Source organism: Triturus cristatus, chromosome 7 (genome assembly GCF_964204655.1).
Source record: "Triturus cristatus chromosome 7, aTriCri1.1, whole genome shotgun sequence".
Taxonomy (NCBI): Eukaryota; Metazoa; Chordata; class Amphibia; order Caudata; family Salamandridae; genus Triturus; species Triturus cristatus.
In genome coordinates, this window is record NC_140590.1 from 1,128,879,342 (window position 1) to 1,128,896,682 (window position 17,341).

A 17,341-nucleotide genomic window follows, 5' to 3' on the forward strand; every position below is an offset into this window, starting at 1 on the left:
ATACTTCCATTTCTCCTTCCATGTTATAGGATACTTTTAAAGCATCGGCAAGAACTTTATTTTGGGCTATGTTTTCAAGATTAAAATGAGTGGTGCTAAGGAACATAATGCTTTGCTTTCTTCCATCAAATCTTTATAACAGCAATATTTCTATTCTAAATTGCCATCTGATCTTTATAATTTGCTTCAAGCAAAACTAAAATTCAATTCTATTTCTGCAAATGAGGCACACTCTATACTACTTAGACAGGATACATGTTACTATGACAGGAAAAACAAAACAGGTACATTATTTAAAAATTAGAAAGGAGAAATGAGTTATTTATCCTGTGACAACCTTGCAAGTTAACTCCATTACTCACCATAAGGCTATTTTAGAGGAGTTTGTTACAATCTGTAAATCTCTCTATACTCCAGAATTACCGTCTCAAACGTCTACCCTTATAGACTATATAGATCTATATTAAGTTTCTCAAGCATTATGAGCATTAAACTGGGGTAAACACTGTGTCCTGATGGTTTTACATTGGCATTTTATCTTAATTTTTCTAACATTCTTCTTCCATATTGATTATGCTTATTTAACCATTTCGTTAATTCCTCTTCTACGTCTGGGATATGCCATCATAAAATTCAAATCATTGGTATATAATACATCTGATCAATCTCATTTAATTGTGTAAATACTGTACACAATTTGGTGGTTGACTGGTCCCATAGATACTTTTAGAACAGTGTGTATCGGGCTCTAGCCAACGTTTTTCTTATGAATGTGTTATAGCTCATGACAAATGTAACTGTCTGTTATTTCTCTCTCTGGGTTTGATTTAGTTCTGTTAATAGATTCTTGGTTGTCCCATACCAAAAACAATAGGGACCACCAGTGTATGAAATTGTTATCTTTGTTTGATTTTTTTTAAATAAGATTGATCAGATGTATTATATACCAATGATTTAGATTTTAAGATGGCATATTTTTAACTCTCAAGTGTATCTTTTTTTAATATATTTTGTATTGATTTCTACTTTGGAAATTGTTTTGGGACTTATTGTTTGGGCTGTAATAAATGTTTATTTTCTATATCTGTTGGGTGACTGATATGGTAGTGAAATTGAGGCATGTGAAATTGTGTGTCTAGTAAACCAATGAAAAACTTAGTTTTTACTTATCAGTTAGTATTACTCGATCTCTATTTTTGTATCTATTGCAGACTTTACCTTACCCTGCACAATGTTCTAGGTTCTCCTTAGATGTTTCTACTAAGTGTTGGACTGGTGATTTGCCTAGAGCAGACCTTATACATATGTTATTTCAATGCACTTAGACACTTTCCTTTTGACATAGGGTCTGGGCCCAAATTAGACAGATTTTTTCAATACACTTTGTCTAGTTTTGGGTACATTAATTCAGTCCCTTATGCCATTGTTTCCTAATGACAAGTTATTAGATATTTAATTGGCAATATATTTCAGCAAATCATTTTTAACTGGAAATCATCAGCTAAATTATCATACAAAGTGTGGTGGGGTTCTGTATGTTCACATCATAAATTGGATACTATGTATATGATGCAATGCTTACCCTCTCACAATGTTCCAGGTTATAGTTACTGCCTAATGTGTTTCTTATTCAAGTTGGTGGTACTTTCTCACATGCTGTTTCTACATTATCGGACATTTTTCATCACCCGTTATTATTTTATTCTCTGTCTTCTTGTGCACTTGAGTGTAATTTTTAAGCTGGAGTCATCGGGGAAGGGGACCAGATGCAAACAGGTTACGGCGAGAGACTCACCTTGACAAAAGTGTGACTACAGGGGTCTCTCCCTCTCTCTCCTCCCATGGGGCGTGTAGGTTCCCCTGATAGGACTTCATGAAGTGTACATTAGGTAGAGCTTTGACATAGGTAAGCCTACGCAGTGGTGTCATCCTACCAATGCGTGTGGTAAGATAAGGAGCCCTTTTTCTTTATCCTGATAAATGCCACGGACCCCTGGGCCAAATAAGCATAAATATGTCGACAACACTTACCACTACAGTGATGGGGCAATAAGCTCCACATGCTCACCGGTCTTGTATTTTAATATCATATAATCCCCTCTTCAGACTAAATTTCATTCTGGGGATTATACTGATTTTTTAACTCACTCACTTTATGGGCCCCCACTTAGTCATAGAAGTGCCTCCCTGTCTCCAGGTGTAGGCCCGCTCTCCATCAAACCAAGTTTTTGGAGAGCGAGGACTGCCTATGATGAAGCATGACACCAGGTGGTGTGTGAGGACAGTCCTTAACTTTTTGTGAGATGCCATCACTCGCTTCACCTAGCAGTTTCTAGGTTTCAGTCACAATACTTGGAGCAGCTTCTGTTGTGTTTACACGTTAGGTTGGAGGCTTGCTGTCTCCAAGTGCCCCGCCCCTCTTTTTCCCTCCCCTGATATCTGCTAGGGTTAGTGTGTTACATAATTTTTAAGCTAAACATATTTTGTTGTATTGTTCACTTATAATAAGGCATAGATCAGGATGTGAATTTTACATTATATTATATTTATATCAAGGAATTCTACATATTCCTTTCCCCACCTTGTCGTCTTTCTCACTTTTTCTTCCTTCCCCTAAACTTTCTAAAGACTGTAATATCTTTAATAAGGTATTAATTGCTATCTATTTGCTATGATATTTTTCCTTTTTATATATTGATGTATTTTATAGTACTAAATAAAGTCTTTTGAACACGAAAAAAGTTGTCATTCATTAAATTACCTTGCATGAGCATATGAGCATGAAGTAGTCCTGTAGACATTTGTCAGGTACCTTGATACAAAAGCACAAAGTCACAAGATGGAAGCTGCCCCAAAGGGGCAGCTTCCACTTTGTGAATGGGATAACATTTCCTTTAGGGAGCTGGTATCAGAGCAAAGGCTACATGCCACTGAAATATGGCGCCTTTTGGCAAAGTTATCTACGACTTGCCAAGTGTGTGTTGTTAATAGTTCTTTGAAAGTGGCATACCAAAACAAACATAAGCCAAGCATGCTCCTTTCCATCAACAAAGATGGCTACCAAAGTGGCAGTGGCTACCAGCGTGATCAAATATTGGCAAGGCCAATGGGTCTGGCTTGCAGTTTGAGATCTGATTGCACATTATAAAAGCATGTTGCATGAAAAACAAGGGGAAACATATTGGTTTCTGTATAGAGTGCATTTATGACTTTAAGAATGTAATGCAGGATGATTTAGTCTACTTTTGCATTGCAAAGTGACTACTCTATGGGGTGGGGCACTGAATGAACACGAAACATCTAATAGCATCCGGTGAGAGAGACACAATCCGCCCAATGGCACCAAGGCCCATTTAATGTTCTATGTGTAGTTTAAAGTATTAACAGCAATTGGCATACAAGTAATTACGCTGTCAAGACAGACCTAAAAATGCCACTGCAACATTATCATGTACGTAAATGTTGAGTTGATGCCTACTAAGCCAATGACATAGAGCACTGATACTAATTGTACGGCCCGCAGGCCGCTTGCCTGCCAGGCCATTTTTTGTGGCCCTCCTTGTCAACAGCTGCACTTTAGAAAAAGCATACATCTATTAAAACACAGTGTCACTTAATTTTAATAAAGTGAAAACATTTAATTTGCAGCCAGACGAAAACACACTTTTACAGTTAAAAAAAGCACACAAGAATTCTTGCACAAGTTGTTTGGGCATCCCTTCAGTTCAATCTTATCTCGTCCTCTGATTCTACTCACAAATACCTCCTCCCTTATAGTGTTTTCATATTTCTTAGAAAAACAGGCGAGGAGGTGTGGCCTAATGGGCAGAAATTGTGACTTTAGAACAAGGAAACTAGCTTGGCTTCGAGTTAGGACATCAGCTCAACATCCTGTGTTTCAGGGCAAATTATTTATTTTCTCCACATCATTGCACTAACATGAATTGTTACATTAGTGGGGTTGGAGATTCTCGGTGTGATCATGTGGTGCACAGCTCTTCGTGTGTTAAAATGTTTTCTTCTCAGACTGTCTTAGCACTAGAAATATGTGCCTGGTATTCAAATAAATCAATAGTAGTGCCAACTGTTGTCCCTGTGAGAAATGTAGCTTAATTATGTGGGAGCTTTCCACTTTTTTCCATCAGTATAGTTACGTTTAAAAAAATCAAATTGGTTCTGCTTATCAGACCAAGCTTCAGTGAACTGAATGTGTGCCTGTCAAATGGCATCCATTATATCTGACACCAATGCAAAAATTACGTTCACCAACTTTGTTATTTGTCACACATGCGTTCTTAAACTGCAACAGCACTTTATCACATTTGAAAATTAACAATGCCTATCCACTTTGGATCACTGAACCTCATGTCAGTGTCATGGAATTTTTATTGTATGATTACCTAAAATCTTTTACAAACGCAATAACATAAAAAGGACAGTGAGTATAAAAATATAAAAGACTGCATACGTTACGCCATAAAATGATGCCATATACAAATTTAGAGGTGTTGTAGCATTTGTCGCCTAGCAAAATCAACAGCCACCCGAGGTGTGGGGTCAAAAGTGGTTTGCATAGCGAGTACGGGGTGAGACGATGCTGAGCAAGGCCATCACTATGCAGTTCACAGTCGTGCAATATCATGGCATGCAGGCATCGATGGGGTTAAGTTATGCAGGGCGAGTGTAAAGGTTAGTGTCATGGGTGATGTGTGCCTCAAAATGCCATCTTTTCCATTAATTAATCAGGAAAATGATCGACGACCTCACCCCCCACCCCCCACATGTACTTGTATTTCAAGCATATTCATATATTTCTTTCTTTCAAAATGCTGCATTTTATTGTCCCTTTTAAAAAGGATTCTTGAAAGAGGTAAGCACTCATAAATCCTATTGTGTATACTCTGCAGCCAGGCTGTGTGTGTTTATTGTATTGTATTTCAATCTTTTGTCAAATGACCCCACTCCAACCCGACCATCGGAGCAGCCCTTGGTCATACCCCGGACTGTACTGCTGGACCCCGGAGCAAATGTTCGTGAGTACCGATGACATGCAGCAGCATCTTGTTAAGATGACGTGGCTATCCAACCTTAAGTTTATGATGTAAAATAATGTCATACTTAATTCACGAAATGGGATTTTAGACTTAATAGTGAGGAGGCAAGACGGTGAGGATGGGTGGGGGGCGCCACGGCTAGTTTACGTGTCTTATCAGTCCACCCACGTCGCCCGACTCGAGTTTTGGCCAATATTTGTACATTAGCGCTCTTACACGGAGCGGCTTCCGTCAATGCCCGAGAACCTTGTATTTGTGAGAGTGTTATCTGGCAGTGAGCTGCGATGTGCACTTTGGGAAAGTCCGTCACAGATTCACTTGTTGAAGGAAAAAAACATCAATAACTGAGTTAATCAGCAACTAAAATTGAGCTATTCTTCACTTATATATCGCTACCTCAGTGCGTCTGTCACCAGTGGGAGGTGTAACACGTGCACTCTCCCTATCTCTCTTGACATCTTAAAGGGGTTGTTGTTTGTACGCAAAATGTCAGCTCTCCTGATGCCACAACTTTCAGTCGTGCTCAAAGTTATGGGGGGGAGGCAAGGCACAGTGTTAAGTGCCAACCCTTCCGAAATAAAATGCGTGCATAGGTACATGAATAGTGCTGTGTCCACAGCCTCTTCTGTCGGAAGTAGTAGTCACAGTTCAGGAGAAACGGCCGCAATCAGGAACACGGTGCGTGTGTTATTGTCATTCTCAGATTTCGAGGTCCTGCCTTCGCCGCTGCCCCCCAGTGAGCGCAGTTTGTTTCTGGATCAAAAATATTGTCCACTTCTGAGGTAACATGAAGTGGACCGCCGCACCCACTCACAGGCAGGGAAAGTTGGCGGCCAGTCCCCCCGGTCCTTTCAATTTGGGCCATGTTCCCTCCCACCTGCCCACCCACCGCTGGCTCTGAGTCATTTCGTGATCGCAGGGACTGCCTGGCAGCGAGCATCAGAAAGAAGGAGCCGCAGCCCGTCCCCTGCTCCCGCCCTCAGCCGGCACCGGTCCTCGCGGCGCCCGTTCGCAGTGGATGCTGAGACTCCCTGCAGCTGCAGCAGGACCGCCTGTGCCCGCGGAGCCGAGGAGCTGCCGCCTCCACACGCGCGCATCTGCCGCTTACCAGGTGAGGGCTTGCACCTGGCTGTGCTCGGAAAAGGGGCCACAGCTACATGCCAATGGTGCTCCTGGGGTCACAGCTACGCCGGAAGGTCAGGGCAGCGTCAAGTGCGTCTCTTTCCAGGTGCGCAGGGTGATGGGCAGCCGGACCCTGAAGAGGGCTTCTCTCGTCTAACTAACTTGCTCAGGGTCAGCTCCCGACTCTAGAAATCATTCCCTATTCATTCTTGGAAGGATGTAATGCGTCCCGAAATTGCGTTGCGCCTGAGTCTTATGCACTTGAAAGGTGTGGTGCAAATGATAGGTGGTGGCTTCAGAGCATGGCGCGGACATGCAGGGGTGCGAAGGAGGTAGGAGGGGGGAAGTGAAACAGTGTCCTTTGATCTCACTAAACCCCTCGTGCTTTCCACCGAAGGTTCTACGTTCAGTGCGTGTGCTTTCACTTCCCTTTATTTTGACGGTTTGACTGATTGTCTCTCCTTCCTTATCCACACTTGTCGCGCAGCCCTCGCGCTGCTGCCGGTGGGCTCGTCAATCTCGCGACGCCTGATGTGTGCTTTCTCGTGAACGTCTGAGGAATAAAATAACACATCCAGAAGAACGTGCAGCGAAATGTGGGCTGTGACAGCAAGCGTGACATTTAGAAAATAAAGGAGGGAATTAAGACCAGGGTGTGAAGAAAGACTGGGAAAAAAGTGAAAGGAAAAACAGAGACTGTAGAAAACCTGCGAGTGGACAAAAAAAGAAAAGAGGCGGGAAGGGGAAGAGAAGTCAAAGCTGAGGAATCAGGAGGGCGCCCAAAGGCTGTCCAGGGGTGGGAGACTGGTAGACAAACGCAGGGAAAGTCACCATAACGGAAAGCGGAAGAGGCAGTAGGGGTCGGAGAGGGGGTGGGCATCGGGATGAAGCAGAGAAAGAAGGATTGATGCAGGAGTGGGGGGAGGAGCTGACCGGAAGTTTCCGGTGAACGCCATGGGGTGCAGACCAGTCTGTGGCGGCCCCGGTGACATTCCAGCTCGTGAAGACATCTCCCAAACACAGAGCAACACTCGCTTGGATTACTAAGTGAGACTTGACAGGGTGTTATTTTGCCCATGACCGTGGGCAAGGAGTCCTTCTCGTTTATCTCTCTCGCTAAGTCTTGGAAAACGTGCGTGGTGTTGCCTTGAATCATTGTTAAGAACCAACTTTAAGAAGAAGAGTCCTCGGTACAAGAAACTCCTTTTTATTATTAGAAGAGGAGCTGGGTACAATAGCTTGGCGCTTGGAGGTCCCGTGTCCTAACGCCATCAGGGCAACCGTGTTCCTTGGTCCACAGTTGTGCGTGCCAGCAGCACTCTCTAGCCCAAGTGCCTGCTAAAGGGACGTGCAGCTTCAGGCTTTTACCACGACTAATGGTTAGATAGGTGAATTCAGGGACCATCCATCTGTCCTTCCTTGCGCAACCCTGGCGCTTTACGTACAACGACGCTCAGCTGTCCAGCCCGCTTCGAGGCACTAGGTTAGAATGAGCAGCTGTCTAGCTTTTTCAATGGGCCCTGACCTCTAGGACCATCAACGGAGCATCATCCGTAAGCCTAGCATTTGATGGACCGGCAGCATGACCTAGCTCAGGAACGCAGGTCTTGTTTTGGCTTTAATGGTTAGAATGACCAACAATAACGTCTTGTTCAGGCTCTAACATTTACTATGACTAGGAGAGAAGCATTGTTGAGGTTTTCAGTGTATAATCACCAATTACATTGCTTTATTCAGTTTCTCATTGTTATTATGACCAGCAGTGAAGCTTCTTTCATTTTCTCGTGCTTATAATGTCTCTTTTAGTTTATCATGTAATTGACGACCAGCAGTAAAACTTTGCTCATGTCTCTTTCAGTCGCTCATGTTTATAATGACCAGCAAAGATTGTTCCAGTCCTCAATCACACATTCAGGAATACAGTGGACAGTTTCTTAACCTCGTGAAGACTTTTGGGGTTACAGGGGACAGCCGGCGAAGCCTTCTTAAGGCTTTTGGGATTACAGGGGACAGTAGCAAAACCTCGTTAAGGCTTTTGGGTTACAGGGAACAGTAGTGAAGCCTCGTTGAGGTTTTTAGGGTTACAGTGGACAGTAGCAAAACCTCATGAAGGCTTTTGGGGTTTGCAGTGGACAGTGGCAAAGCTTCATTGAGGCTTTTGGGGTTACAGTGGTGAATTCTCGTTCTGGCTTTTGGGGTTACAGTGGACAGTCATGAATCCTCGTTCAGGCTTTCGGGGTTTGCAGTGGACAGTGGCAAAGCTTCATTAAGGCTTTTGGGTTTACAGTGGACATTGGTGAATCCTCGTTCAGGCTTTCAAAATTACATTTGTCAGCAGCGAAGCCTCATTCAGCTTTTGTGGTTACAGAGGCCAGGAGCAAAGTCTTGTTCCTAAGCACACAGTTTGCTCCCCTTGTATCTGGGCTCCTGGGACTCCTGCGCACCAGACGGGCTCCAGATAAGAGCTGGAGCTGAAAACCTTGAGATAAGAGTGCACTTACATGCCTTCTGATAACATTGTGTTTTCATTATAAGAAAATATGTATGTGTGGGCTGGAGCGCCCGCATTGTGTGCATAACAGATATTGTGTCAACTGTGTGCTACATTTAATGTAGGCTTCCCCGTATGATGTGGGATGTAGAGTACAATGTTGATATCTTAATCGGTGTACATGATAGAGCCTGTGTGGAAACTATGTGTGAGGCACCTGCTTGGCTGCTCATGCTTAGTGCAAACAGTGTATTATGGTGCATGTCTCTACCTCACTCAGTATGCACTCTGTGCTGTTTGTAGAAGGTTCGCGGGTTAGGAAGCTGTGGTCTTTGTACAATATACACTGTATAGTGCCTGACGTCAGTAGGCTGTTAAATACTGTATTCTTGGTCAACATATTTTTGGGAGATTGGTTCAGAATGGTCAACCCACTAAACATGCATCCTCCCTTGCCAATGTTGTCTCCGTAATATGACGCACAATGCAAACTATGTATGAAACGTGCCTGTAGTATGATTAATTCAAGATTTATCAATCTAAGGCAGTTTTAGGCCTGAAGACATGCACTTGATGTATTATTATCATTTTCCCCCTGGATTGAGGGAGTTTTTAGGTTGTCGTATGTCAGGAATGGCATTTTTAGGGCTATATTGAGCCAGTGCAAACTGTTGTAAACCAAGGCCATCTTTAATTGCTTAATATGATCTAAGCCAAGACTTATGCCCAAGCACTTGTTATTAAATCACAGCCTGTGTCTATAAAGGTCAATACTGTTATAGTGTGGTATGTGCCTGTGTAAGTACACTGGATTTCATCTCTGTACCCTGAGGTTTCGCATATGTTTGATGGTAGCAGTGAGCTCAGTGTACAAAGGGTGATTGCAAAGCAGAAGGCTTTTGAAAACAGCTACTGCTTTTGCAAAATGGCCTCCATATTGTGCTGAGTTTGATATGCATATCAGAAGCAGCACAAACCCCCAGATCCCAGGGACTCTCAAATAGTCTTGAATAATGAATATACATGTGGCTGGGTTCCTTTCATTACTCTTTGACGGGGGCTGTGAAGGCAGGGACGGTGGTCTGTGAGGGACAGCACACATCCGCAGAATTCCTTTTTTTGTTTTTTTTAAACATTCTGCAAGTGGCTTTGGAGAAGCAGGCAGAGGACCCAATATCACTGCCTGCTGCCCTAGAGCCCCCAGTCATTCAAAAGGACAGCACCAACTTTGCCTACCTGGACCAAATGGTTTGACAGGTCAGTTACCTGTCAATGGTTTGTAGCATTATTAGCTTTGGGAGACATTGTGCTGTGTATCTGAAGAAGGAAGGACACGCCCCTCTAATTCCCTCTCCAACTTCCAATTCACAAGAAGTGAAAAGTGCCCATAGTGCGTCATTAAGACACATGCAACCCGCGCAGAATCTTTAATATTTTGCGGGTCATTGTTTTGCGGTCGCAAAGCATATGATTTGGGGGCACATGCCTCATTGTTTTTTGCTCTAGCAAAGGGGCAGATTAGCAGAATCTGCCCCTTTGCGACCGTAATTTTTGCATTTTGGATGCATCATCTCAAATGATAAAAATCACTTTAATTAATCGCAAAATTTGCCATTACTTAAATTGCGATTGCATTTAGGGAATCCCCATAATGCAATGCAACAAAAAAAAAAGCGATTTCTATTTTAAGAAACGCAAATTACTATCAACTTCAAGTTGATGGTAATTTGCGAAAACTTTGAAAAATGCATGAAAATGCATTGGGGCATGTGTGTGCGCAACATGTGTAAAAATTGGAATTTCAGGGGTGCAACAGGGTATCCTTTTGGAACCCTTGCACCCTTGAAATTGCATGCGCAATTTGCGAGTACCTATCGGGCCCAAAGGAGTGAATGGGAATCAATCCCTTAATTGCGACTTTGCAATTTGCGAGTCGCAATTAAGGAATCACATTTTTTTTGCGATTACTACATGAATCGCATTCTGCGATCTCTAAATAGCGAATCGGTAAAATTAGCAATTTAGAAAATCGCAAAATGCAGGCTTGATGCATATGCCCTTTGGTGAATTGCAGGTTTAGCAGCCACAGAACAGTTTATGGCATTTAGTACATCATTCCTCAGTAAAGGTATGCTAGGTGAACATTGTAACGTTTACTCACCCCAGTTACTGTTTCAAGTTTTCCATTTTTTTTGTATTTGTTTTTCTGGCTCACAGGGCCTGCCTATCTATCACAGTTTGTCTCAATGATTTGATAGGGAATGACAATACTTTCTATTATCAAAATAGATAAAATCCCTGGGCTTTGTGCTGAGTCCCAGTACCTGCCAGGATCAACATGCAAGAATGGTTACAAAGACAGTTAATTCCCGTTTATTCTCAACACATTCTTTAATACCTTTAATCCTTGCAGATGGTGTTCAATTTTTAATCCATGATCTTTCTTTAGTTAGAATAAAGTATGAACATGTATTTTTTTTTTACCTTTCAAAATCTGAGGGCGGTGCTCCAGGTGGCAGACAGGGTAAGCAGATTTATATTTAGTGAGGCCTCAGAGCTTACAGATCAATGTTTCTAAATGTGTTTGTTTTTGTCACTTTATTTGTTAAATTATAAAATATGGTAAACAACGGGGATCAAGTAATGAAATCAAATGTTTACACACTGCACAGAAGGGGAGATTAATGTTTGTGAGAGGTCGCAGTCAGAGTAATAGCTGACCTTATGACCTCAGCAAGAAGAAAGAGCTCTGGATTCTTAGGGCTCTACCTTTGGAAAAACTTACCCATACCTCTATACTTGGAGGAGGCCTTCAGAATGTAATAGTGTTCAAGACCTCCTCTTCCGTCATGCCTGCAGGTCAGAAATAAAGTAAGTTCCCTATTTGTAGTTCATTCTTCAAGTCTCATATTTGTTCTGCAGGCGCTTTGAATCTTTCTTTTCATTGCAACAAGCGCTATAAAAAAAAGTAAAATAATCTGCTCCAGAATACCTAAAACTAAAGTTCAGTATTATTTATTTCATATCACATAACAGACGGTACACATTTCCATGTTTACGTTTTTTTATAATACGTGAAAGCCTGCAATCCTGCCTAAATACCTCTTTGTAGCTTTCTTTTAAAGTATGCTTGTGGGATCACTAGTCACATGCAAAAACAAAGTGACCAAGCTGAACTGTAATAATCCATTAAAGTTGAGCTCTAGCTGTCACAATGATGGCTGCCAGAGCCAGCAGACAATGTGTTTTTCTGAAATAGCTGTCATTAGCAGAAATAAGCCATTTATAGCAGCATGTTTATTTTTTGCACAGCGCTAGTTCATTAAACATTAATCCCTCTGTATATTAACCCACATAATGAACTATAGATTTTTTTAAAGAGATGTTAAAATGCATATAATAGGTTTTTGTAAGAAATTATCAGTTGTATCCCGGTGTGTTTAATTTCATGCTACATTCATTCTGCATGTTTCCATTTATACTCATTTATGAAGAGGCAAGAGACCAAGGATATAGGCTTTTTTGCTGGAAGAGTAATTTTGTAACCATACACCATAATGCATAAAATCCCCAGGCATAAGTTAAAAGGATATAGAAAGCTGCCTCACAGTTCCAGGACCTTACTCAGCAACCGGACTCTCAGCCTTGTTCCTCTATATGGTTACAGAAGTTTTAGGTGACTTGTAGAATCCTTATAATATTCCCTACAGGGTACTTCATCTTATATAAACAGGAATTTATTGGATCTCAGGTTCCAACTCCTTTGTACGCTCCGGCCATCTCTATGGATAGTTCAATGAGACACTATTGCTTATGGTTTGTGCTTTTCTTGACCCTTCATGGTGTAGCATGCTACTCATATAGGCACGTGCTTCAGTGCCCCACATAGGGATAGTAAGCACTATATAAATGTTGCAGTATAACAGAATACAATACAATACAATACAATTCAATACTCAACTAATAAGCTGTTTATAATGATAACAGAAGTAAGAAGGTAGTAAAACAGTAGAGACCATTCCTCTTACATGCCAATAGCAGTAGGTTCAGTAAAATTAGTCTTTGGGAGGCTGTACAGAGGCTCTACAGGGATGCCCTTCTTCCCTATAGCATACTGTGTGCCAGGCCTCCTCTATTTCAAATACCCACTGCAAGAGGAGGCCTGTCTTTTAGCTGCACTTAAGCAAATCTGTGCCTGTGATTGGCTCTGAGGTCATCATTAGATAGTACTGTGTGCAGGAGAGCATGGGGACTTTGTGCTGATGGAAGGCAGGACTTTATGTTGCTACTGATACTTCACAGAGTATTGCATGTAGGGAGGGTTCGAGACGTTTTCCTCTTAGAGAAAGTAGTAAAATGCAACTTAAAAAAATTATAATTTAACATACATGAAAATGCATTTAATCTCTTTTCTTTTGGGAAAGAAACTTTTCTTATGAAAGCAATCATCGTAAACATACAGGGCTCAATTCACAAAAAGCAGTAAATCTCCACCCATAACAGTATTGCTATGAATGGGTACAGCTTTACGTTTTTTAAGAATTTACAAATATTCAAGTTGCATGAGTGGAAAGTTGTACAAGGCATAGATTTCCTAGCGTACTACTGAGAATGGCAGTTGACACATCTCCCAGGCTCCTATTTACCAATGCAGAACCTTCTATATTTATTGTGCATTTCCACCCTTAGGAAATGTAGCTGTGTGTGCAATGGAAATTGTGCTGCAGTGAGTATCCACATACTCTTCACCTCCCCCCAAGTCTGGAGGTGATCTGTCTGTTCCACTTACCTTCCTGGAAAGGCCCAGTGCTGGAGTAAAACTCTGAACATTTCCTGTATCGGAAAAGGTCAGACAAAGGTTAGTTAAAGCCAATAAACTCACTGGCTGTGGGCATTAGCAAACGTTCAAGGCAAACTATGCTTTGATTTGCCCAAATCCCCAAACTTCAAATAGGTTTTACTACTGTAGATGTTTCCACACTCAAATCAGAGAAATCTTCAGTAGTAATATCATTTACGCATGTATAGAATACTAATGTGACTTCCTGACAATTTGTATTGTAGTCATTTAGAGCCATACACATATGTAAATTGCCAAAATTGGTTTTGTGAGTCTGCTTCAAGGATTTGAATGAAGCACCCTTCAAGTGAGGTGTCCAGTGGGAATCCGTGGCTATGTAAATTACACATTTTTGTATGAAAACTCGAATCCTCATTGCATGCAGTGTAAGTGATCCTGGGAAAAAAGGCTACGGTCATTGTGCACCGTGGAAACAATTGCTAACATCAGGCAGGATGGTATAGACATGTTTCTACTTCAGAGCGGCTCTCCAGATGCTGTCCTCCAGTCAATGCTAGCCACATAAAAATGCGTAGGAGCAGATGAAAAATGCGAATATATAATGGTAATCATGAGTGATTGCTTCATCTGGTGTATCTAGCTGAGAAAGCACAAGTCAGTCTTCTCTGTCAATTACAAGGACAAACCACTCTGTACACTGTCAAAGACCAACAAACCAGAATAAACATTTATCATGCACCTAGATTGAGTGCAATACATTCAGGGACACTTGAATTATGGTGAAGGGAGGATCAAATTATGTGCCATGGCTGATTAAATTATGCAGCAACAAAAGACTAATTATGCTGAATAAGGTAGCACATTTTGTGATGGTAGTACCTTATTATTTAGTACTGTTAAACATGTTAACACTATCTGGGAAATTGTGAAATTGTTTCTCCTCATTAGTACTACTTTAACACTCAAATACAGCAATAATCAACAGAAAGATGACCAATAATTCAATTATGAAGGGTCTTCCACTGTGCGGAAACACTTTCTGCATTTTTAGTAACCTTTCATCCGTTTGACGTAGAAACTATTTTTTTTTGTTAAAATCTCCAGATTATACAGCAGATGGTGGATTATGTGGCAAATGCAGCAAAACATAACTATGTAGAAAATGCTGCAGTTACAGTTATGTACCCCAATCTAGGCCTAGGTAGCTACACAACCTTTTACCTATATTCTGTTCTACCTTGCTCTGCATAATGGTTCTAGCATTGACCTTTTACCCAGTTATGTGCTGAATAAATGTCGATCAGTTTCCTGGAAACTAGCCTCATTTAATATGCAAGAGGATTCTTAGAAATGTCCCTGCACATGATGTACATAACAGCATGAACATACTCTGTGTAAAGTCATGGTCAACATCATCCTAGGTTGAAAGAACTACTTTGTATAATTGCAGGTATTGATTTAGACTCATTTACATAATCGTATTCATAAAACATCAATTGTGTAAGGAACCCTGAGGCTATCTTTATGGTATCAAAGAACCATACTAATACTAGATAGGCCGAGGAGAAAGCTTCACGCTGACACTAAACGCTGAGGTTCTGGCCTGCAGAAGCTACAACACACAACGGTCTGACATCCCTTGCAGGGTGTTCAACTCGCAACCAAGACGGGGGTCCTTCATTCTATCACATCAGGTAATGAGGTTGGCTCTTTCCTAGATGATACTTGGCTTTACACCCACATACATGCTAGGTACACTCAGGTGCACGTAGGTAGGGTTTGCATCATAGGAGTACACTTGATTACACTCATGTATCTATATACCTGCATATATTCACTGTTTTAGCACCATGGTAGATTTCTACCTTTTATTCACTTTTTTTTTTTAATAAAGTTTTAATTGTTGTTTTCAGGAAAAAAAGACATGACCTATCTACATGTCATGGTAAATTCAAAGATAAGCAATACATTATACCTCTTGCAAGACACTAGAAGAGCAATGGAAGAAACGGAAAAACACTGTATTGAACAGATAAAACACAGTTATAAAACCCAAATCAGACAAGCAAAATATACTCTGCAAAAAGAAGAACAAGTAGCCCCTGATTGCGAACAATAACAAGGCTCATAAAAAAAAAGAAAAAAGGGATGTTCTGCCAGAAAAAGCCCCATACAGAATAAGAATGATATCAATATAGACCTTGGGGAGGGGCATTACACCATGATATTTAAATTGTTATTTAATCCTGATTTACTGCAACCAATCTGTAATAGGAACCCAGATCTTTTTCCCCAGCTCCCGTCTCCTTCGCCCTTTTAGCTGATGCACCGAAAATTCAATAATATCTATGGCTAACAACCTGAGCGCCAATTACAGAAAGTAGGAGGATCAGGACTTATCCATTGCAAGGTGATGCATAGTCGCACAATAGCCATTGAAATAAACAGAAACCCAATGACAGCTCGTGGCTTCACGTTTTCCCCACATGTTTCCCTCAACCCCCAAGATTACCAAATCTGCCGAAATTGCTAACGGGATCCCCAGAACCATAATCAGAAAAGATTCAATATCCTGCAGAAATGTCGCTAAGCTAGGGCAGGAATAAAACATATGAATGGTATCAGCTGCCAGCAGCCCGCATCTATTACACATCCCACCCTGCATTCCTCCCCACTTGGCTATCTTTGCCGGAGCATAGTAGAGATCGAAAATGGATATAAAATGCTGGCTCCTGAGGCTTCCAGTTATTAAAATCTGGTTGGCTAATTCAAGTGAATCCTAAATATTTGTTCCCTCCTTCCCAAATTTCCTATCCCATTTGGTATTCTATATAGATAGATCGTCAGGGAGAGCTTCCAATAAACTTTGATAAATTTTCCCTATTCGAGATTTAGTTCGTATTAATTCCACTAATCAAAGCATTCCATAATTTAAAGCTGGACCTTGCATGTTCCTCCCCAAAAAGCCACGGATCTGTCAGTACTTAAAAAATCTCGTTTTCCCAAACCAAACCTTTCTTGTAAAAACAAAAATTAAGCCATTTGACCTTCATAGCCCAAATCGCCCACAGTATTAATTCCAATATTACCCCATCTGAAGGTGGTTTGGTCTTGGAAAATTGACGGCAAGATCCCACAGGCCGATAATAGTGTATACCCATTAACATTTAAGATCTTCAATCTGTGCCGTATCTTTCTCCAAATTGAATAAGCTGCCTTAATTATTTTAAATCTAGTCTTTTTATAATAACTAGGTTCTAATATCTTAACCAAGCATTGCTTTGCTTCGGCCCTCAGCCCTATCTCATATATGGTTGGTCTAACTGCCCACATTTATTTCATACTTACATTCCCGATGACACACCTGAAGAATACTCTTCATATGAGGAGATAGAAATCCCATTAACTTACCAAGAGCATATTAATTGGTTTAAAGGCGCCCTCCCGCCACACCACAGAAAATGTAAGACTCGGTCCGCTCAGCAGACAAGGAAAGACCTGGCCCGTCCTAGCTAGTTACCACATCCAGAGATCGAAACATAGCAAGCAGCAAAATTACGTACAATTTACAAGGAGATAGTAACGCTATACAGAAATCTTACACAGTTGGTAACGTGAAGACTTACAATTCAACCTTTAAGGGTCACTCAAGCTGGTCAACCACATGGTACTGCGACAACAAAAGTATCCCACAAATGCTGAACGCGATTATGGGACGAATGCCAACTAGACGTGAGCAGATACCGTTCTGGATAGGTCAGAAAATTGTGCAGCTTGAAGCAGTGTTTCCCCACAGGGGCCTGCAGGAAAGCCATAGAATATTAACAATTTACTTGCCAATGGGAGTTTCCCCCCGATACAGTTTTCGCTTCA

General features: G+C 41.3%; 1 protein-coding gene across 2 annotated transcripts in view; it reads left to right on the forward strand.

The window, feature by feature from the left end:
- Positions 1–5,992: 5,992 nt before the first annotated feature.
- HRH2 (histamine receptor H2) overlaps positions 5,993–17,341 on the forward strand; it is a 544,866-nt gene continuing 533,517 nt past the window's right edge. For both annotated transcript variants that reach the window (XM_085618258.1, XM_085618259.1), the window contains exon 1: positions 5,993–6,165. The gene's annotated coding sequence lies outside the window, so the exon portion shown is untranslated. The remainder of the gene's footprint in view (positions 6,166–17,341) is intronic.